Source organism: Taudactylus pleione, unplaced genomic scaffold (assembly GCF_031769625.1).
Source record: "Taudactylus pleione unplaced genomic scaffold, aTauple2 ptg001314l, whole genome shotgun sequence".
Taxonomy (NCBI): domain Eukaryota; kingdom Metazoa; phylum Chordata; class Amphibia; order Anura; family Myobatrachidae; genus Taudactylus; species Taudactylus pleione.
The window spans coordinates 10,008,937-10,032,944 of NW_028285714.1; positions in this window are offsets into that span (position 1 = coordinate 10,008,937).

The following is a 24,008-nucleotide window of genomic DNA, read 5'->3' on the forward strand; positions in this document are numbered from 1 at the left end:
AGATTAGATGTCTATCCGAGATGTCCAGTTGATGGTTGTCAACAATAGAACTAGACCATAAGTAAATATTGCTATACCAGCTGATGCAGACGAGCTGATTCAAACACTTTTTTGCATAAGCACTCCCTTTGGTACTACCATTGGTATTAATTTTGGTTTTTAGGCGGAATTCAATTCTCTCCAGCCTCTATCGCGCCCGACGGAACTATTCTATTCTTGCTCCTGTCGGGCGCGATAAGCAGCCAGCGCTACATTTCAGCTCACAGCCACAGGGGGAGCCCAAACATCACTTTTCGTGATCGCGCCCTGCACTTTGGTCGGGATTAGCTGATTTACGCGGCTAAACCTGACCTCTATGGGCGCGATCAGCGTGAAATTCTGGCACAATTGAATAGCGGCCCGCAATCTCCTGTCACTTTAGACGGGAGATGCGGGCTGCGAAATCAATTGAATTCCGCCCAGTATGTACTATGTGTTTTTTTGGGATGTTATAAATAATAAGTCCCATATACTTAAGAACTTTTTGAACCAAAAGTACATACTGCTACTTTGATTATTGTGAACAAGTTGCCTTTATCATTATTTGCACTAGCACTTTTTGTGGAATCATTATTGTGTATCTTTTTTATTTCTTTCTTTTCATTTTTTTCCCGTTATCTATTATTTGTCTTATGGGATGTTGCAATGAACTATGTGACATTTGGGACCACCTATGTACTGTATCTATGTTCTGCATGAACTTAACATGTCTGTATAAAGATTGTAGCATTAAATTCAGTATTGTGGTCATACAAATGTGAATGCCCTTTGGCACACTTTGATACTGAGACAGGGGCAGTGGATGTTTGACAATACAAATAGACGCAGATCAGTATAAAAAAAACTGTGACCTTTATTCGGGCAAATTAAGAATACAAGTTTGTCTGCCTATTAAATAGTAATACACTTAATTTGTGTCACTGATTTTCTTTTCTATTCCTGTATTAACTGACGATTATCTCAAGTTAAGTAATTCTCTCATTAGGGGTCCAGTGCTAATTAGTAAGACCCTTAACAGCAGAAATGAAAACTTGAGGAATAGTGCAGTTACACTGTTGTTTCTAAGGGAAACCTGCTTGCCAGTAATATCTCACTCCTCATAGATAGCCATTGGCCAAAGTGAGGAGCAGTAGAATTAGGATTAGCAGTCTCTCAACCCTGACCTTCCTAATTTTTCAGTATTAAGGTAATCATATAATGAGTGCAAACTCGGGATGAGCGGGTTCGGATTTACTCGGTTCTTATTGTCACTTTACCACAAGTTCAGATTAGTTTGGGTTTATTTTATTGGCTGTCCAAAACACGTGATAGTGGATAGCCAATAAAAAGCCGTTTTGAGAACCTAGTAAATCCGAGTAAATCTGAACCCGCTCATCCCTAGTCCAAACTGATGTTTTGGAATTGTGCAATGTTTGAAATTTTTTTTTGACAATTATATAGGAAGTAGAATATCTCAATACTATTCTACATATTATTTGTTCAACCTTCGGCCTCATGAATGCCGATATTATTATTATTACATTTTATTTATAGTGCGCCAAAAGTGGTCTGCAGCGCCGTACATACAGTAAAGGGTACACAGAACATTACATTACAATACAGTAACCAAAATATAAACAGTACTAGAGAATAAGGCTGTGAGACAGTGGGGAGGAGGACCCTGCTCCTAGGAGCTTACAATCTAGGGGGGACATTTAGGAGGTATAAATATTTTATATCTCAGCATAGCCATTTTTGCGTGTATGTGTCTTCAGTCCCAAGGAGAACTAATGTATTGGAAATAGTGTGTGTTAAGAATTTTAAATTTGCGCCTTGAAACTTATCAAGTACACTAGAGACATATATTAACCATGACATATTAAAAGTTATGTTTTAAATTCAATACATTTTCATTTCTAATGAATGCTCACACAACAGAGTTCCTTTTCTCTTCTTAATTTGTCATAAATTTACCCAACTCTAGTGATCACCACCACTACCCAAATACTTGACTAGTAATAACAAATTGGTTAAGGAATAGTTTCTACTACTCATCCTTACACATTTGCAGAGGGTGCAAAAATGGTGAGAGGAGGCATTTCTAGGATTACAGTGTCAGAAATGTCAGACTCAGACATAGCACTTGTGGACACCTTAGATTCTCCTCAGGGATCTGTGAACTTTGTGAAAACACAGTTTGTTCTTCAGCCTTAGGTGTGTATGTATCAAGCAGTGAAAAGCATGGAGAAGTGGACCAGTGGAAAAGTTGCCCATAGCAACCAATCAGCCCCTACCTATTATTTTATAGAATATACCTTAATGCTACTTCAAGACTGACTGGCTGCTATTGGCAACTTCTCCACTGCTTGATACATAAGCCCCTTAGTGTTCTGTTTTTTTGCACTGATTTGCCTGTTTTAGAGTCAACACATCTACACTCAGGGGTATATTTACAAAGTGCAGGTTTTTAGAACTGTAGCTGTTACCCATAGCCAAAAAATACACCAGTGGAGTAAACCCATTGCAGTTTATGCAAATTTAAATGGTTAACATATTAACACACTGGAAAAAAATATTGAATTGAATAGCTTTTCCCTTCATGGCATGAGTAATTAGCAACGGGGTAAAGCCAGTAGCTAATATGATTCCCCACCAGTTGTGGTTTGCAATAGAACTCACTGGAAAATGGTTCTGTAGTAGTGTATACTGTATATAAATTTTGCAAAAAGTATATGAACTAAACATCTCATATAATATAATCAACCTTCCTCTTGCATAACAACAGAGTAATAACAATATATTGACCAGTAGGAACCAAATAATCTATGTAATATCTCTGACATTACTTGAAATACAATTGAGGGATATAAATCACAAGTGAATGGGATTGAAATCTTGGCAGTCGGGATGCTTGCTATCAAGATACTGTACTGACAGTGGTATCCCGATGCTCAGGATCCTGACAAGGGTCAGGTAAGTATAGTAACCCTCCCCCTTCTACCACTAACCCTAACCCTCTGTTCCAACATCCTAACACTAACCCTCCCTTCACCCCTTCCTAACCCTCCCCATTATTCCCTAAACCTAACCCTCCCCCCTTGGTGCCTAAACCTAGCCCTCCACCCTTAGTGCCTAAAGTAACTCCCCCAGTGGTGCTTAACTTTAACCCACCCCTGGGGGTACCTAACCCTAACCTCACCCTCCCCTAGCCTAACCCTATCCCCCCAGTGACAGCTAAACCTAACCCTCCCCCCAGTAGCTAAGTCCTGACCAGCCCTGCTATACTTACGTTTGGCATCCTGGCTGTCAGGATTTTGGTGTCGGCATGTCACCTACTGTCGAGTATTCTGGCGCTAGTCTCCTGGCCGGGTAGTGGCATTATGGTGCCGGGATTTTGCTAGACAGGATGTCGGGTGTAGGAATATTAACTACATCCCATCACAGGGTATGTGTAAAAGACAAATAGAAAAGTTCAAAAACTATTTAAAAAATCAGGACAGGCTGCATACACTCACAGTCAAAGAATGAAATCCAAAAGTAAATTAATAAAGCAATATATGGAACCAATCCAGATGCACAGGTAGTAATCTCGGTAGCATAAACTATCAATAGCAAGCAATCTTATCTTTCCTTGATGCTTAAATTGAAGTGTTTAGCAGAGTAAACAGGTCTTCGGTCATGATACCACTGCACTGTATAAACCAGCAAGTTCTAAAACTGAAATATCAATGTAGTCTTTACTGCAACTGCACTGACCCAAAACAAAGTGAGCAATAATTAATTTAGGAATATCTGCAAATGTAACCCCCCCCCCCCATTTTGACTATATAGTTTAAAGTCAATGGAAGTTACTAAATCCAAGTGAGAACACATGTTGGACATGCTATGATTTGGCCCAAATGCCAGAGAGGACAATTAAAAAGCTATAAAACAGATGTAGTTAATTCTTAAAAAAAAAAAAAAAATGAACAGACCGCCATTAATACTTTTGTCCTTTATTTTAGCAAAATGAGTCTAATATTTATGGTGATAGAAGCATACAGAGTGTACGATAAAATAGACTACAAAGTTTTAAAGAACCTTTACAAATTGTTCTTACTCATACTGCAGCTGTACTATGAGGCTTAATTGAATCACTGTTCTGTAAAATGTATTTTTGATAATATTGTTATTATAATTCACTACATTTCATGTTTTCTTCTACATATATAGTTAATTGAACCAACTGTTTACTCTATGCTTTTGCATAGGCTTCATTAACATAATATTACAGTCATCCACCCAGAAAAACACAATTTAATGATCAAAATCTTCTACATCATCTGTAATGGTTGAATTGTAACCAAGGCTAGCTATTTTATTTAATTGTCTTCTAATGATCATGCATTCTTCAATTTAATAGCATATTCATGCATATCTTGTAAATATTTTAATTCCTTGTCAGTATTATTCTACAGTTGAAACAAAATACCTTTGGTTCCTCAAAAATACATACACTATGGGTAATATTTTAAAGTAAATAGTACATGAAGAAAAAATTGTTTAATTTAGGGCCCAGCAAACTGGACATAAATTAGGGTAACTCAGCCTGCATGTATGTGTATAAAAAACATGCCTAATTTCAGGTGTGCCTGTCACAATGATATGAGTATTAAACCAGAGGTTCTGAAACGTGGTCCTCAAGGCACCCCAATAGTTCAGGTTTAAGAGATATCCATGGTTGAACACAGGTGGATAAATCAACTTGACTGAGGTGCTAATTAAGTCACCTGTGGTCAAGAATTGATATCCTTAAAACCTGGACTGTTAGGGTGCCTTGAGGGGTGAGTTTGGGAACCTTTGTACTACGCAACATTTTCAAATATTAGACACCATTTGCAGAGGTATTCAACAATGGGGTAACAGTAGTGAGCAATAATAGGAATTGTTCACTCACCTGTGTGAAGGATTTTCTTTAAATGTCAGTGGGGCTGGACAATAGTATATAAATTTAATTGCAGAAGATAAGGTCAAACAGCAGCTAGTCCATTTAGTTCAAGGGTCTGTTACACATGTTATCTGCAGCCAGGCAATTGAAAGCAAAGGCTAGTTTGTTTATCAAGTCCACAGCAAATGGGTTATTTTAGCAAGGATGGAATCTAAATAGCACTAACTATTTTAGCAAATAGGAGTTCACTGAAGGTGCTGAGCCGGTGGGTAATCTTGAACAGGAGGCAAAGTCAAAATAGCAATCAGAATAGCACTTTCAGGATCTAGACTCTAGAGACTAATCATCTAGCAAAGATCACCAGGTGTTGATCACTTTTCTTGCATCAGAGAGTAGAAACAAAAAAGAAAACCTCTTCAGAGAGTAGAGTCAGGAACACCACAAACCACTGCAACCAATGTTTATAGCCCTCCAGTTACTTCTGTCTTCTCGTATACACAAATGCCCATGAATGGTAATCCTGTGCCAATTTATAAAAATACAATCAGTGCTCCAAGTTCTGAACAAGTAAGCCACCATTGCTGAACATACCACCACATGTGGCAATGGCCTTTCCTAACTGGAATATCCTGCCCTCTTAGCTATATTGTAAGGGTCCCCTGAAGCACCCTGTTAGCCACCATGTAAACCCAAAGCATAAATAGATATGCAAAGACATCTGAGCAGTGCATCCTTTCATGTCACCCTGTCATCTGATCACATTATAGGGTTTAATGCTTTCATAGAACTAGATAGAAACCACTTCAGAGACTGGAAACAGCTGGCTTTCTGTGCTGGAGAAGGCAGCATGTGAGTGAATTTGAGCTGGAAAAAGAGTAGTATAATCATTTCACATCCAATAATGAGCTGAACCTCTGTTTAGTCTCTGATGTATCTCCCAGCAAGCAGCACTCAGCTCTGAAGATTAAATTAAATCTATTTGAAAAAAATATATATACTATTTTTAACATGACATCTATGAACGAATGGTACAAATGTAGAAAGTGTACCATGCAAATTTTGTCCCATTTTAATTAAAGTCACATAGCAATGAAATTATTTTGACTATATCAAAAGATCATTTGTTCCTCTGGCATCTAATGTGTTGGTCAAATGACCAGGATGCTTAAATAGAAACTATGGCCCTAATTCAGATGTTCACGCACATCTCAAATGTTGTCAGACCTGCACATGTGCAGATTTGGGGCTGCGATTTTGCTCGCAGTGCCCCAAACATCGCAGGATGATTCTGGTGTTTGGGGGGGTGTGAAGGGGCGGTAATATGAAATAGGTGTGCCAAAGCCAGGGGATGCAGCCTTGGATGCAGCTTCACTAGCTGTGGCAGCAGGATTTCTCAGATGGTTATTGGACATTCAGTTGATCCGATGGCTACGTCCTCAGACACAGCATCAGATCAGAGAAGCCGACAACGGGCGTCTTTTTACTAAAGAAGCATCTTGTGACTTTTGTCATATTTAGCATAGCTACTGTGCACAATGATGCAGCAGCTGTGATACTGCTTCCATCTTTGAATCAGGCCCTATCTTGACATAGTAGACATTTTTAAAAGCAACACCGGCACCCTTGATATAGAATGATCAATTAAATTATGTAGCAGTAATAATAAAACACAAGCACATACAGACCAACAACATAAAGTACAAACAATAAACAAGGCCAAGATACAGATGCGTCCAGCGACATCTTTGCCAATCGTGCTACAAAAGTGCGCATGCATCGTGACATGCGATTAGCCACAGTATTATACTCTACGATATGCTATGGTATACACTGCAAACGCACCATGCAATCCTATGAAGGCACGGGTGCGAACGCAGTGCGCAAATCCACTTGCGGGCGCACACCTCATGCCATGTGTGGCGTGATTTGATGCATACACAGCAACAATGTAGCTGGACACATCTGTACAGATGTGTCTTAAACATCATTGCTGCAGTCACGCCAAACAGCTCCTCTTAGTGCGCTAGGTACTGTGCTACTCTGCTAGTACTGGGTGTATTTTTTGCTGAAAATGCATCTTTTTAGCACACAAATATACAAGTGCCACATATCAAAATAATCTGTGCAGTCTCCTGGTGCGTCCTAGTAAAGAACATCGCATTGCGACCAAAAAAGACACAATAAAGATGCCCAGCGCTAGAAGAGTGATGCAGAATCTGGCGGCTCACTCGCACCAGGCATCTCGTGCAACATGGTGTATTGAGGCTAGATACAGTATATGAGAACACATCTGTACAGTATGTATGGTCTTACCAGCACTTGCATCCTTGACAACTTGCTGCAGTTGCCAGATGGTGTTGTAATTTCCATATGTGCTTGCCTAAATCCTGTCTGGAATCTGCATTTAGAAATTGCCAAATAGTTGCCATCCCCCTAAATCTGCTAGCCAATATAAAACTTTATGCAATGTATCTCTCTCAATATGTCGACAGCAACTGATTCCAAATGCAAATGTCACACCTAGAATCAACTCCAGACCTTTTCCCTGCTTAATTGATAATGAAATAACGAGGGAATAGCCCACACCTGTCCATGAAATAGCTTTTGAGTTGATAGTCCCATTACTTTTGTCCCCTTAAAAAGTGGGAGGCACATATAGAAACCGTTGTAATTCCCACACCGTTCACCTGATTTGGATGTAATTACCCTCAAATTAAATCTGAAAGTCTGCAGTTAAATCACATCTTGTTTGTTTCATTTCAAAGCCATTGTGGTGGTGAATAGAGGCCAAAATATGAAAATTCTGTCAATGTCCCAATATTTATGCACCTGACTGTATGTATTTGAAATGAATATAATGTTATTATAGTCCATGTTGATGTAATGGTCAGGCATCTGAATACTTTTGTCCATATAGTGAGACACCAAATATAATACACTGTGATACAGGAAACTGTGCAATTTAATACCCAGAGCTATTCAATTACTTGCCAATTTCCAACTGTGGCTACAGCATGTTAACTCATAGCTACTGGTTCTTTGGTTCTGATTTAGAGGTAGGTGCCAACACACTAGCTGCTGCAACTTTTATCACAGTAGCTACTGCAAATTTATGCTAATGCCATAGCCCGTGGGATGTTTACTGAGATGCCCACTGGCTGCAGCCGTGCACAAACAGTCACACCATTGAGTGGAATGTCCGAGGGTACATGGCCATCTGTGCCAGTTAAACTAAGTCTTCTGCTGCTGTCCCTGACACTGGCATAGCCCTGACACACCCACCAAAATTTCCAACAACAAAAGCCACTCCTATTCACTTGTCCAGGAACACCTATTAAAAATTGCATGGGTCTCCATGCAATTCTGATGTGCACCCCCCGGGTGTTCCATCAGGATGCATGCACAGATTTAAAACATTGGATGATTGCGCCCACTGTTCAAATGCATCACCTCTGAATTAGGTGCTCTGTCACCAACGATGATACAGGCTGCCAGTCAGTGTGTAATCTTACAGTTTGGGTTGATTGATGTTGCAGTGCTACAGCTACCTCAGGGATGTGGAGGGCACCTGCAGTTAGTTGCACTGCAATTGCTGTTCAGTGAACAGTGGTGCTGCAGCTTGCTACTTATGCTTGCAGCCAGGCCACTCTAAAAGCTTGCTCCCCACCCAGCTCACCTTCTATGGCTCTTCCTAGGTGGCTGCAGGGAGGCAGGGCCAGTAACATATAATGATGCCATCATAGCATCACTCAGAATCATTTATATGGTTCATGTGCAGCACGCACCAGGTGACATTTCATCTGGGGGATGGGGGTAAGTGTGTGGGGGGGGCTGCTAAGTCCTGTAGAACTCAGTGCTTCCTTGCCTTGAGTATAGTCCCTGGGGGTGTACTTACATAACTCTCAGCATTGGGAAGGTGTCTATATATGAGAAACCCCACAGGTCCGTGGGGTCTGATTTACTTGGTGGCTGGTAGTGCTGACTGGCGGCAGTCCGTGAATAATTGGTAAAGCAAAGTTAGCTGACACTCCATTTCCCAGTGTAGACGGTTGATTGTGGAGGATGAGGGGGCTGTCAGTGTGTGCATGTTCCTAATGCTTTTCGACTCTGGTGTGACTTTTTCAAGGAGGTCTGTAGTGCGGCTCAGTGCGTATTTATTTGTAAATAAAATGTAGGCACCACTGCCCCATTTTGTGCCCTTCTAAACCTCGGGACCAGGATGGGTGTACCCTTTGTACATTTATCTTATTTCTTGTTTCTGAGGTCTGTGGATATCTATTTAATACTATGGTGGGTAGCAGTCTTCTTACTATTTCAAATTATTTAAACTAACATTTTATATAATGTATTTGTAATTAAAAAATTCACTTGATCATTCAAGTGTTATTTTATCTTCCTTATTCAGCCCATTACATTCTACAAGCTCTTCAATTGTCAAAAGGGCTCTGGTTAATCAGATGTTGGATGCTGTTCAAGTCTTCCTGTTAACAGTGAAGCGTTCAACTTTAGCTGTTTAGTGATATGTCAATATAAAATGCCCATATATCATATAGTTTTAAAGAAGTCTCCTAAATATATAACTGTAAAACAGACAGAATTGACTTTCACGTATTCATGCTATGTACTGTAAATGGCAATGAAAGCAACTGCTGGATCTGTTACCTACACAAAAGCATAAACAGCTTGCTTCTCTAAGTTTACAGTGACTAAGCTGTGAGTCCCAGAAAGCAATCTCAAGATGTCTACATAAATTTCACATTTACCAACTTTGCTTCATAAACTTGCAAAAAAACATTTCTTGTTATTCCAAGCATAAATATGACCACCTGCATTTAAAGAACATTTACAGTATATGGAATTCTATTATTAAGTGATTTTTCTATCTCCTCTTGCTACATTTAATTCAATTTATAATTTGCAATGATTTTATAGTTAAAAACAATACAGCTCCGACAATTATGTTTTTCTAGATAATTAAAGGTCTGCATTTCAGATATGTTTCTAAATGGGTTTTCATTAAAGAATATTATGGATTCTACAGATTAAGTTATTGAACCAGCAGAATTGTGCAAACCATCCACACTTCACTCGAACATGAAAAAAATAAATAATAATTTTACAGAAAACCTTTCAATAGATTGGTCTGTCAATTGAATTGAAATAAAAAATGCAGGTGTTTTATCTTTTAGTAGCACCGTAACAAAGCATACTGTGACCAACTTCCTTTAGAAAGGGTTCAAAAGATATAAGTAATTCTTTATAGCCCCAGACTAGTTTTTTTAATTTGTAGGTGGTTAAAAAATATGTTATGTTGCAGTTAGCAGTATGCACACTTATTTAATAGGATAGCAGTGGTTTGATATTCAATACTTCTGTCATTTGCAGGATACTCTCAGCACCCCAGCTAAGATGTTTAATGTGTTGCAGAAGAATTTAGAATGCCAGTGCTGATGACACAATATAATATGAACCCTTATCAGATAGCCACGACAGTTATCCCCAGTGTTTAATATGCAAAAAGTACCTGCAAAGCTGGCATTCAAAATTTACCTACTAAAAAAAAGGATGGGGTTTGCACATCTTGTAATTGGTACTTGGCAGGACTTAAGGGGCCATACATCAGCAATCACAAAAAAAATATTCACAGATTCTGTGATTTTTTTCTCCCAATTTAAAGATTCCCCAATCCACCAATCTGCACCCATAAATTACAGAAATTTTTCAGTGATTTGCAGATCATTTTCAGGAAAGACAGATCTGCCAATCTTGAATGGCTCATCATTTTACTAACTCAGCTGATTGTTACCATACACTAGCAATCTACAGCCCAGATTGGACTGTGAAATCCAACATGTTGGACAACCTGATTCACCCATTCAAATCACTTTTTTTTTCAGAAACTGTTATCTGTGAACCCCATACATTGCAGATTTATTTACACAATCATCTGCAATACGCAGAATTTAAACAATTGATTGCTGATGTATGGGGGCCTATACAAACATAGGAAACACTATTTTTTTTCCATAAAATAGCAGACTGAACCTTACACTTAACAAAAAAAAAAAATTAAACAAAATAAAGCTTTACCTATATGTTGTGTTGTTTTCTTTTAAGTAGCATGTGTGCGTCTGATCAAATAACCAGCTTTTTCCTTGACCCCTTGCTGGAGATGGTATTCTTGTTGTATTGAAATGTTGACTAGGGAGTCAGGCACGTTTGAAAATAAAGGTTACGTCCCCTCTCGCAGACTCTGCAGTATTGATAAGTATTGATTTATTGCTTTATCTGTGTCTTAAAATGTTATGACTTCACATTCTTAAATATTACCAACTGGGCTTTTAGGTGCTACTAGATTCATAGCATATCACTGCAGAGCACCTAGTCAACTTTGAGTGGATTGTTGGTATTGACACAAAGGGGTTTATTTATGCAGTTTCGGGTATTAAAACCTGAAACCTCTGTTTGTGCTTGTGCCTGATATTTAAAAGGGCAGTGCTTTCACTTGCAAGACACTGCTAGTAAAAGCACTACCCTTTTAAATGTCAGGCATAAATACAAACAGACGGGTTTTGCAACACGACACTTTGTAATTAAACTACAAAATGTTTAGTACTTCTTCCACTAGCAGTCTTGCCATAAATTAGCCCCTAACAGTCTTTTCCTGTGTGAATATGCTCTGAACCAATCAGCACTTTAGGGACAATATTTGGCAGTAGTCGTGATACAATTCGTAGATTTTTGCCATGCGAAGCTTATGCTACACTGTTTACCTAAGTAATAGTGTTGCTACAGTCACTCAACTAAAGCTGGGTACACACTGACAGATACATTGGCCGATCAATTGATTGGCCAATGTATCTGCTGCCCGTCAAGCAGTGTGTACCCGCAATATCTCGGTGAACGCCGGCGTTCACCGACATATCGCATTTAGCTGTGCTGCACAGTCGATGGACAGATATGTCTGCAGACCGCCCATACACACACAGCGGCAGCCGCAAGGAGGGGGGTGGGATATTCCCCCGCCCAACGGGACGTGGCCCCGACACGACCCCTGGTCACCGGGACCTGCGGGCAGACACAGATGATGGTTGTTCAGGTGTACGATCATCACTTGATCTGCAGATATATCTGTATAGTGTGTACCCACCACTCAGAATAAAGCCTCCCATTGGACTGGTCAGGCATTGCAATGAATAATTGTCCAGGACAATGCTAGGAGATTCCACTGGCCTTGCATTGAATGTGTCTGTGTAAATTAGGGTAACATAAAGCTTGCTCACTGCCCTATTACCAGAGGAGCAAAGGCTTTTGTTAATAAGCACATGGGTTTTACAAATTTACATGTGGGTGTAACTGCACTTATATTTCCATAAAGCCCCATCAAAGTTAATATTAAAGTCACCCCTGTCCTTAATCAGCCATAACAGCCTTTTTCTGATTGCTCCTCTGGCAATAGGGCAGAGATCAAGCTTTAGGTCACCCTGATTTTTGCAGACACAAGATACTCACCTAGGTGTGTAGTAATAAGATTGCTGACCTTACTGGGTACTGGTGATTTGGGGGTCTATGTACTAAGCAATGATAAGAGACAGAGTGAAAAGTGATAAGGTACCAGCCAATCAGCTCCCAACTGTCATTTTTCAAACACAGCCTGTGAGATGGCAGTTGGGAGCTGAGTGGCTGGCACCTTATTATCACTTTTCACTATGTCTCTTATCACTGCTTAGTACATAGACCCCTTGGTGTTCTTGCTGCTCTCAGGTAAGACTGAGTCTAGTCCTCATGTTATTGTGGGAATTCTTCTGTTTTTTTTAACTGTACAGAAAGTTTTCTCATAGAGCCAGTCAGAAACCTTAATTTGAAAACTAGTTTCAGGGAGATTGTAGATGGCAGTTGAATGTGCTGCGCATAGTGGCCAGCTCTGCCCAAAGGTTGTGTCCAGCTTCACCTATGGGCATATCTATTGCCACTCAGGGGTGTGTCCTGCAGTGGAAGTTGAAAACTATAGTACTATGAGCAGCATGCTTTCAGAGCAGGTTTGTGTAGTAACTAAGGACATATGAAAATATGGAATCTATACACCAGGAATATTAAAATCATAAGTATAAAAGAGGATGCATATGCAATAGATTGCCACCCCAACTCTGCTATATACCAGAAATGACCCCCTTTAAACCTAACAACCACCTCTTCTTCCACAATTAATCTAATTTTCTAGAAATGTCCCACTCACATCTGACAACTCCCCCTTCTCCCTCAATAACATGTAACAGAAGTGTCCTCCCTTATACCTGACAACCCACCCTCCTCCCTCAATTAATAGCATGTTCCAGAAATGTACTCCTCCACCTGACAACCCTTCTCCCTCAATAGCATGTCCCTGAAGTGTCCTTCCCTTACTTACCACCCCTCCCCCTTCACCCTCAATTAAAAGCTAGTCTCAACTGTCTTAAATCTGATTAAAAATATCAATTTATAGGGATCTATAGGGTGGCAAAATACTCACCATCCTCCTGTTGCTGTGGTCCATCCTACTGTATCTCTTCAATCCTGGCTCTCTCCAAGAGTATGCATGGCCACTTGCATTGTACTGAGGCCAAGCAGGATGTAACACTGTGTGTCTGGACTGTGGAAATGACTGGCTCCAGGAGGCAGGCAGAGAATGCTGTTTGGCTGCTGCCAGGGATCGTCCTCTGCCTGACACCTAGCCGTGGCCCAAATCCTTTACCGTGTACCAACCTGGGGGGAAGATACCCTCCTGCCCAGCCCAACCACTACTTACATTTATTTTTTACTAAGTGGGGCAGGTGGGGCATGGGCCATCGTCCGGGAAGGAGAAGCGCATGCTATCACCGCAGCCATCAAACAGACTCGGAGCCAGCTGTGAGTGACTGTAAGACAGGGGCAGGACTAGGTGGCCACTGCTACCCACAACCCTGCGGTGGCTGCTTTATTATATCAAAGGAGATGGCGTCACACGTCGTGTCGTCCTCGAGCCTGGGTCCCACCCCGTCACTGCCAACTTGCACATGTGCAGTGTGTAGTTAGGGCCTGATTCAGCAGTGCATGCTAACCACTTAATAGATGCTGCGTTGAACAATTCAACTCGGTTATGTAATGCACAGGGGGTGGCGTGATGCCTCCTGTGCATTACCATATTTGCAAGGATCGCAATTTCAAAGCTGCCTGAGTGCAGCTTTGCAATTACAATCCTTACAGAATCAGGCCCTTAGACTGGGCAGTGTGGAAAACCAGGGGGATTCTCCATACTTTCCTGGATAGCGGGAGCTTACAGCGTATAGCGGAGGCTCCCGCTGACTGTGGGAAGGTAGGCAAGTATGCTACACCCTGAGATAATAGCTACACACAAGTAAGACTACTGTATGTATACATAATCACATTATTTGCAAGACAAACAAATAAATGATTGACAAGAGTGCTTATTAATTCAGTTTTCCTTACCCCCTATAAGTTGCAGACAATTGGATAATTCATATAAATAGTTAAATGTTACTAACCTAACTGTTTAGGTAGGCCAAAACAAATGACAGAGGGAGATGTATCAAACCTTGGAGAGAAAGGATTGTACCAACCAATCAGCTCCTATCTGTCATTTTACGTTATGAAAAATGACTGTTAGGAGCTGATTGGTTGATACATTATCTCTCTCCAAGTTTTGATAAATCTCCCCTATAGTGCCTTTGAAGCTTACTGCTCTTTTATAATTTCTTGATATCGTCTCAATGATAAATACCACAACCTTATCTTCTCCATATAAAGGGACCCATTTATCAACAATTCCGTTTGCAGAAAATAATGGCTCTGGCATGTCAGTTCCTATGGCCATACTGAGTGACCATAGGGTTGCTCAGAAGTCCGATAATTGACTGATCTGTGATCGAGCTGCATCTTTGTACACAGTCATTTGGATTACTAATCCCGGCAACTGCGACTTTTGCATATTCTCGCTCAGCCACTGCGTACAAATTTGCAGCGTCCATCTCTGAACCAGACCCATAATGTGATATTTACCTACTAAGGATAAGTGTATATGGATTTGATTGCAGATCAAGAGTCCAAAACAATATATCAGGTGTATATGGAATAGATAACTACTAAGCAGCAGCTGAATGCACTGTGTAGAAATCTATCCTCACTCCTGCTGACATCTTGTATTTAGGAAGGGAAAGTATTCTGAAAGAGAACATTTGGTAACCAAGGATTATGCACATATACATAGAGGAGAACAGGGAGTGACTGATGTGGATGATGATTGAAGATTGAGAAAAGCAGCACCGTTGAGGGAGTACAAAAGAAATTACCATGAATAAGAAAACAGAATGATACTACTGTAAGAGTGAATGGATAAGACAGTGCAATTAGACATAGCATAGCAAATTCCATATTGCCCTTGTACTAAAAATACTAAGGGCCTGATTCAGACTTGGGAATAGAGGGGGTCATTCAGAGTCGGTCGCAAGCGCTGAGCGCTCGCATCCGACTCGATGTTGCCCCACTGGGCATGCGCACGACGGAGCTGGCTCCGTCGTGCGCATGCACGAGAACCGGCTAGCGACGGATGCTCCATCGCTAGGGGTCTTGCAGCAGACTGGGCGAGCTGTCGATGGTGAGTGACAGCTTGCCCTGTTTGGGAGGCAGGCAGGGGGCGTGCCTGCACAAACGGTGGCGATCCCGCCGGAACACTTGCCGTTTGGGGGCGGCCCCACTGACATCGTTGCTGATGTCAGTGGGGAGCTTCCTGCTCGATCAGAGCAGGAAGCTCCCTGGGGTTTACAAGTGCCCAGACCCAACCTTAGGGTCTGGTCGTAAGCCCTGATGGTCGCGATGGTCTTGACCATCGCGACCATCACCCATGTCAGTCACTAGAGCTGTGGGTGTTAACCCACAGCTTAGCGATCGACAAGGAGGCAGTCGTTCAGGATGCAAGCGGCCGCCCTGATTCAGTGCGACCGCTTGCAACTAACGACCACCTCTGAATGAGGGCCAGAGAGTGATATCTCTCTCAACTGATCATCTTGGTGAAACCATGCTGCACTGCAGGTGTGGCAGATTTAAAATGTGCAGAGAGATTTAGATTTGGGAGGAGAGTTTCCAAACTCACATCTAAATTGTAGAGTAATAATAAAGCTGGGCAGTATTTGTGGGCTACATGCAAAAGAAGCAAGTATTTACCTTGCATGCAAAAAATGTATGCATTTACACCCCTTGCATTGCAATATGGTTTGTTCCTTTTTCTCAGTTGAGAGAAATATCTCACTCTGGGCCTGATTCAGAGCCGGACGCTCTGATCAGAGCGCTCGCTCTGAATCAGGGCCCTCCTACCTAAACTTGGAGCGGCCTCCAGGCCGCTCGCATAGCTGTGGGTGACCACCCACAGCATATGCGAGCTGCCAAAAAGATGGTCGTGATAGTCAAGACCATCGCAACCATCGGGCTTGCGACGAGACCCTGCGGTAGGGTCTCGGTGACCACAAGCCCTGGAGTGATTTTGGCTCTATCAGAGCCAAAATCACTCCCATTGACATCACTAGTGATGTCAGTGGGGACGGACCCAGACGGTAGGCGTTCCCATGGGAACACCTCCATCTGGCAGCCATGCCCCTGGCACGCCCACCACAGGGGGTGTGCTGTCACTCAACATCGACAGCACGCCCCATTGGTGCGGGACCCGGAGCGACGGCTTCCCCGTCGCTAGCCGGGTCTCGTGCATGCGCACGACGGAGCAGCCTCCATCGTGCGCATGCGTACTAGGGCACCACCGACCCACTTGTGAGCACTCAGCGCTCGCGAGTAGGTCTGAATCAGGCCCTCTATTCCCAACTCTGAATCAGGCCCACTGTTCGCACATTCCACAAGAAACCATTAAAAGATAAAATCAGGACAGACAGGAGATCCATGCATACGGACAGTTTCAAAATCATTCTACAATGCTGGATGTGAACTGGTTTGTTATGCTGATTAGAAATAAAAGATGTAACTATTGCAGTGCAAATTTGTGTTAATCGATAGTCGCTGCTCTACAGGTTATTGAAGGTGCAAAGTCCCAAAAATACATTCTTCAAGTGTCTCATTTGCTCCACTACCCTGTGGAACGATTCGGCAATGTTTTTGTAAATTCCCATTCCTCTGAGTAGTTAGCCCTATGATAACCATATTAAATTCACTCTGCTGTGCGATGGAGTTGGGGTAAAAAGTACAAACTCTGGGCCTGATTCAGTAAGGATTACTATGCTAATGATTGCAATCGCAATGCCGTCGCAGCCTAACATAAGGAAGGATACCCACTTTACCTTACACACATCAGTAATACTTAGCAAGTCTGTGAAATATTCAGGAACATTGAATACAATCGGAGCCTCATGCACACTTGCACAAGCTCTGACCTTACTCAGCCCAAGCTGCGCATGGCATCACAGTGGCTAATTTCTGCACGCACCTGCAACGGCGTTCAAACACACTAGCAAGCCTGCGTTTCGCCGACCACTCCCGTCACCATCGCCAAACAAATGGTCACTTCCTGTCACTGCGATGGTCTGCATAGTCACTGCGATTGCGGTCCCAATCACAGCGGAGTGTTCGCACACTGTAATGCATACGTATGCGTAGAACACAACAATCGGCCGATTGCGTGCATAATTGCAGTTGTGACCAGTAATGAATCAGGCCCGCTGCCTGCAAAGAACTATTTGTTCCAAATGTAAAACAAGGTGAATATTTTGTTTATCACTAATGATGACATAAAAGCACGATTGAGAGATGTAGCAGAGGATATTTAAAGATCTGTCCCCTCCCAAATCCGTAGGCTAATTAGCTTTCCTAATTAATTTCGATATTATATAAAACACAGTTTTGTGTAAAGGACTACTTATTGTCTGGATTATGTAACATTTTAATAACAATTTTACATTAAACCTAAGCTAGGATAAAATGCATTTTCTAAAAATCTTTAGTATTTTTCATTACTTGTATTTCTCTATAAACATCTTTTTCTGAGTTATTACACCTTTCAAGCTTGTAAACATGTTGCCTATCAAAGCTGTTGCACTTGCTCCTCCAGACTTCGTTAATTCCCAGTACCATTGTCTAGGAACAGAATGTCCTTAGGCACTACCATTTTGTGTAAACATGCAGAAGGTTCCACTGAGTTCCAACTGTCTGACTCCTCTGTATCTGCATTTCCTTTTGATAAATCCTCTAGTGTTTATGTGTTTTTAGCTGGGATATATTGCCAATTCTTCCTGAAGATTCTGTTTCCTAAGGCTTCAAAACTGAAATCAGTCTATTTCTGCATTTGAGGTCCTCCCTCTGGCTGTGTGTCATGCCTGGTTTCCGAGATCTGCCTTTATAGTGTTGATCTGTTTGGCAGATGATACTCTGATGCTGTGGTGGCTGCAGATGCCCCAAAATGTATCCATGTCAGTGTGCAATTTTGCAGGTCATATATTATGTTATGAACTTGAGAGAAAAGAGGAAACCAGCAGAATAAGAGTCATTATGAGCTGCAAATAGCAAATGTGCATCATTTATTTGTAGAATAGAAATGTAATAAGGCAGCCTGAAGTCTGCTTTTGCTGGCAGCAGTGTACATCTACACTATAATATAATCTAGTGCATAAAATTATCTGTTCTAAGGTGATTGCTGCCTGCAAAATCTTCTGTTAATCACATTAAGGGCCATATTCAATTAGCAGCAAAAAGCCGTTTTCGGCTAAAAGGTTTCCCGGATGACGTCATTTCGCCAGCGGAAACTTATCCCCGTATTCAATTGTTGTGACATTTCGCCGGTGCGAAAACGCAATGCAATGAACCCGGCAAAAAAGTTTCACCTATGAATAAAAAGTGCAGAATTGCGATTTTGCAGTGCAAAGGTGGGGAAACCATCCTACACCCTTAGGACAGGTCCCCAAAGGTAAACTGCATCAAAAAAATCCTAAAAAAATTAAAATAACACCCAAAAAATTACTTTGAAAAAGGGGGTGAAAAAGTACAAAGTTGGGGTACAAACTTAAAAACTAGTGAAATAGATTTTTGGGGGGTCTGCAAGTATGGGGGAGGTGTTTTTTTTATTGCAGGTGCTTGCTGAAGGTGCGTTTTTCACGCTTTATAAGACCTCACTTTTGCGAATTTTAACCATGCTTACACCCATTTTCATGTACCCCAAATTTACTGGGCCTAGTTATTTTCATGAAAAAAAAATGCTAAATGGTGTTCTTCATCACTTGTGCAAAGATGCTAATTAGCAACTAATGAGAGCATTTAAGTACCCCAAATAGCTTCAGGAGGTCTATTTGGGGGTATCTCCCATGATCCCCAATGTTAGTGCTTCTTTTGGGGGTGTCAGGCTGATTTCCCCAAATCTGACAGCACTTTTCGCCTGTTTGCGTTTCGCCGGGACGCGTTTTTGCGTCCTTTGGAATTGAATACAGGGATAAGTGGGGACGAGCCCGATAAGTTTCCACGGCCAAAATACACGATGTAGGTGGAAACTAGATTCCGCCGACGGCAGCGAAATTATCGCGGGTAATTGAATATGGCCCTAAGTGTGCACTGTTGGTATAAACTTACATGATTAATATGTTTCAGCCAATGTACAATATACTGTGTTTGAGATAATTTGTTTTGCAAAACCACTGTCACGTGTTTTGTTTTTGGATTTTTAATATTTTTTAAATGATAAAATGTTTTTTTAAAACCGCTAAAAACATGTAATTTTTGCAATCCAAAACCAAAAATTTGGATTTAAAATCCAAATTCTGCACCACTGTAAGATAAGAACCACAATTTGGATTTATCCTAAAGATTCCAGAGGAGATTAGAACTGCAATTCGGATCTGTCCGGATTCCTAAAATGTGGGTGGATACGAATTTCTGGAGGACTGAACCACACATCTCTGGATAATATGACATATTGAATGTTACTACAGATTTTGTACCAAAGCAGGACACATCAGTATGTACATTTATGTATAGTGGGTAAATGTAATTTTGCATTGAAATAGTTATTAAAACCATACCCTGGAGCAATTTATGTTCACAGTCTAGTGTGCCTGATGCTTCCTTTGTCTTTGTACATAATGAGGTTAATTTATGAACATTGGGGTGACAGTAGATAGTAATAGCAAAGTGTACTGTTACAAATATTCGTAGTGGAATGTGCTTGGTGCTGTAGTCCTCCAGATATGGAGTTATGCATACGTACACTTGTATTGATCAATATGCTTATGGTATAGTTTGTGTAATGCAGTTAATTCACACATGGTATGCTAATCCAGTCGCTGAATTTATTGTAATCTGGCAGAACAGCAAGTAACATAAGACAAAGGGATATCAGAGGTTTTAACAGTGGTAGGCAGTCTGGGTGGAATATAGCAGCCTGGAGCTTAGGGTAATGCTGGGCAGTGTGCAAAGTGTGAGCTGGGTGAATGCACTGGAGGATGATAGCACCAAAGTAACTCTGTGTATTGGTGGTGGTGTAGAGTACTTGCGGTCTTTGTTACTGGCTGCAAATGCATGTATTCTAGTGGGAGCCTCTGGGGGTATATTTACTAAAGTTCAATTTTGGATTCTGTTTGATTTGCCATTCAAGTTTGGTATTGTAGATTTACTAAAGAGAAAATCGATTGTCAAATTGAACAGAAAATGGAATTACACTCAAAATCGAATATAGGCCAAACATCAATGTTTTCCCATAGTCGAATATAGGATCCCTTCATCTACTAACAATCTATTTGCAAATTGAACGTAAAAAGAACTCAAAATCAAACTTCAAATCCCCAAATGAATAGAATAATGAGAGACAGTTGATTTAAGCTTCTAAACACCATTCTATTGACTGGATATTGATTGTGATGCCTTTAAAAGTTCCAAAAAGAATGTGGGGCAGTCTGGCTGTAGGAATAATGGCTGCTCAAGGCTATACTATGCTGTGCACCTACCATATTAGGGGCATAACTAGCTCTTTGGGGGCCCCATAGCAAGGGTGCTGACAGGTTCCCCCTCACCATGGAGGGATTCAGCCGACATAGCCAGGTAAAAATAAAAAAATAATTATATGTATATACACATGTATACAGTATATATATATATATATATATATATATATATCCATATAAATGTATATATTTAAGATGAGCATATTATATTTACGAATATATTATAAATCACTTTCACTTTTCTAGAGTGTGCACAAGTGTTTCCAATTTTTTCCCCTGTTAATTAGTGTGCATGTGATACATTTGGCCCAAAAGGAAGTAATGAGGATGTTTGATTTGCGTTCTATTTTACATTCGATTTTAATGGGGATTTGAGGTTCGATTTTGGTAGTGAGTCATAAACTGCATAAATCACTTTCACTTTTCTAGAGTGTGCACAAGTGTTTCCAATTTTTTCCCCTGTTAATTAGTGTGCATGTGATACATTTGGCCCAAAAGGAAGTAATGAGGATGTTTGATTGCGTTCTATTTTACATTCGATTTTAATGGGGATTTGAGGTTCGATTTTGGTAGTGAGTCATAAACTGAACACAAAATCCCTTCTTAAAATCAACCAAAATCGATTTGATTTGAAAATTGAATGCAAAATTGAATATTAGTAAATGAGTGATTTGCTAAGGGACTTTGCAGTTGATTTCAGGGCCTGATTCAGACCCATTCGCTAGGCTGCATTCGCACATAGCCTGCCGATATTTGCAATCTGCCCATGCATACAAGATGCAGTGCGCGAACTAGTCCATGCGATTGGGAAACGTTTGCACACTTTACACAGACGCTCCGCTAGAATGAGTGACAGGACGAGCCGTTTGTGGGTGGTGACGGGTTGGTCAATGGTAAGTGGGGTGTGGAGGTGCGAACGTAGGTGTGTCTGTGCATCTGAACGCCGTTTCAGGGGCATGCATAATTAAGACCCAGCGTCAGCATACATGTGACATGGCTGAATTAGACAAAGCAGCACTCACAGTGCATGCGGCAGGGTATGGTCAGCCATAAGTGCTGCATATCGATGTTACTCGATGTTACCGATTGTTTAATACACATCCTGGAGATGACGTATGTTACGAAGGGAAAGTGGGCGTCTTGTGTCAGGCTGGTGGGCGTCTAAATATATACCGCGATCGCACGGCAAGGCATAGTGGGCATGCTAATGTCTTGATAGCGATCATGGGATTTGCATACTCAGGCTGCTGTTGGCTGTGTGTGAACGCATCCTAGCGAATGGGTCTGAATCAGACCCTCAATTCAATTTCAGTCGATTTTATAGATTCATAAAATGGAATACCAAATTACGCCTTAGTAAATATACCCCCTGGAGTTCGTACTGTCCTTAGGGATGTTGGGAATGAAAGACTCACTGGCCATGCGCACATTTCAGAGGGTGGACTCCTCCTGTTTGAGCTGCACTGGGTCCTAGAGACAGCCATCTCAGCTTCAACTTCAGGAAGCTGGAGTGACACAGCGCAGGAACTCACTCTTTCCAACATAATTTATGGTTTGTCAGTGCATTTCCTACTGTACAGTACATATGCACCAAATATGCATACATATACACCATACTTGCCAGTGTTTGCCACCATTCCAAGCATCAGGGAAAGCGGTCATGATGATGTAAACTGTATCGTCAAGCCCCCATGACTTCAATAGGGAAGTGGGTGGCATATGAGAGAGCAAGGAAGTATGGTATAAATCTGCATATATATTTTTTGGGTTGTTTGTTAAGATTAATAGTATGTCTGCTAAAACAACAATTAACAGTTAATAAGGTTCTACCCCTAAGTGTGGACTTTAGTACACACAAAATATATTACATGTGATTCAATAAAAACAGCCAAGTCACATAAAGAGATTTGCCTATCCCCTCCAATTTATCTTGCCCAACAAATACAGTTCTATATAGTAAATAGCACTAATGATTTATCTATAGATAAGGTAAATTGCATACTTCACTATTCACAAAGAAATGTTTTAAAAGCATTAAAACAATAACTACATCTCACTCATAATTAGTATGTTATTAAAACACAATTGTTATATAGTATAGATGGAGCATATCTGAGTGTTGGTGTGTTCACAGATGTGTTAGCTGTAGATGGTACCTTACAGCTGACTCTGCAGTTCCCGTGTATCTTCTCTTCTTTGGCAATAATTCCATGAGCTTTATCCACCATAGCCTGTAGCAGAGAGGCTAACCCCATTCATGCAGTAAAGTTACATAATATAACAGCCTTGATAAACTGAATAATCAAGTTGGTTTATTAAAGGCAGTAGTGCACACAAGGGGGGTTTCTGAGTACCCATAAACTCCTCCATCTCCTCAAAGATCAAATTCAGAATGCTCAAATCTTTAGCTCAGCCTCTTTCATAAGTTAGGTTTACACAGTACATTCAATATGTTTCTTCATATACTTTAAATAACTCTCAATATGTTCGTAATAGCTCTCAATAGTTTCCAATGGTTCTCAGTATCACTTAATAGTACTCAGTATATATATATATATATATATATATATATCTATATCATGTGCAACCACTGTTCTGTTGCTAACTTGTCTCTCTATGTCATGTTGCGGATCAACCTAGTGGCAGCCTCCTAAACTATAAGGCATATCAAATGTGTGCTGAATAAAGTGTCAAACAGTTTGGACCACAGTAGTCAACTATTCAAATGATTGCAAGATCCCCTTTAAATTAATGAAAAATACCATGTATAGACATGGTCAGTGGCAACAAAGATATTGGAAGCGCTAAAGCACCCAAAGTGCTGGCTCCTGTGGTTTGGACCAATTAACATGTATAGTATACAAAATGCATGCAATAAAATCTACAATTAATCCTGGATAAAAAGCGCATAAGAAACTATAAGATCTCCTCTGCCTGAAACAATAAGACTACTAAATGGGTGTTCAAGCAATTTGAGAGATTCCCGGTGTTCAAGAGAAAAATGAACGAAAATCGTTTACTAACATCTTTCATTTACTAAATGTAATGAACGATTTTTTTGAACTACAAACGATTTTTGCATATTCCCTTACTGAAAATCATTGAGT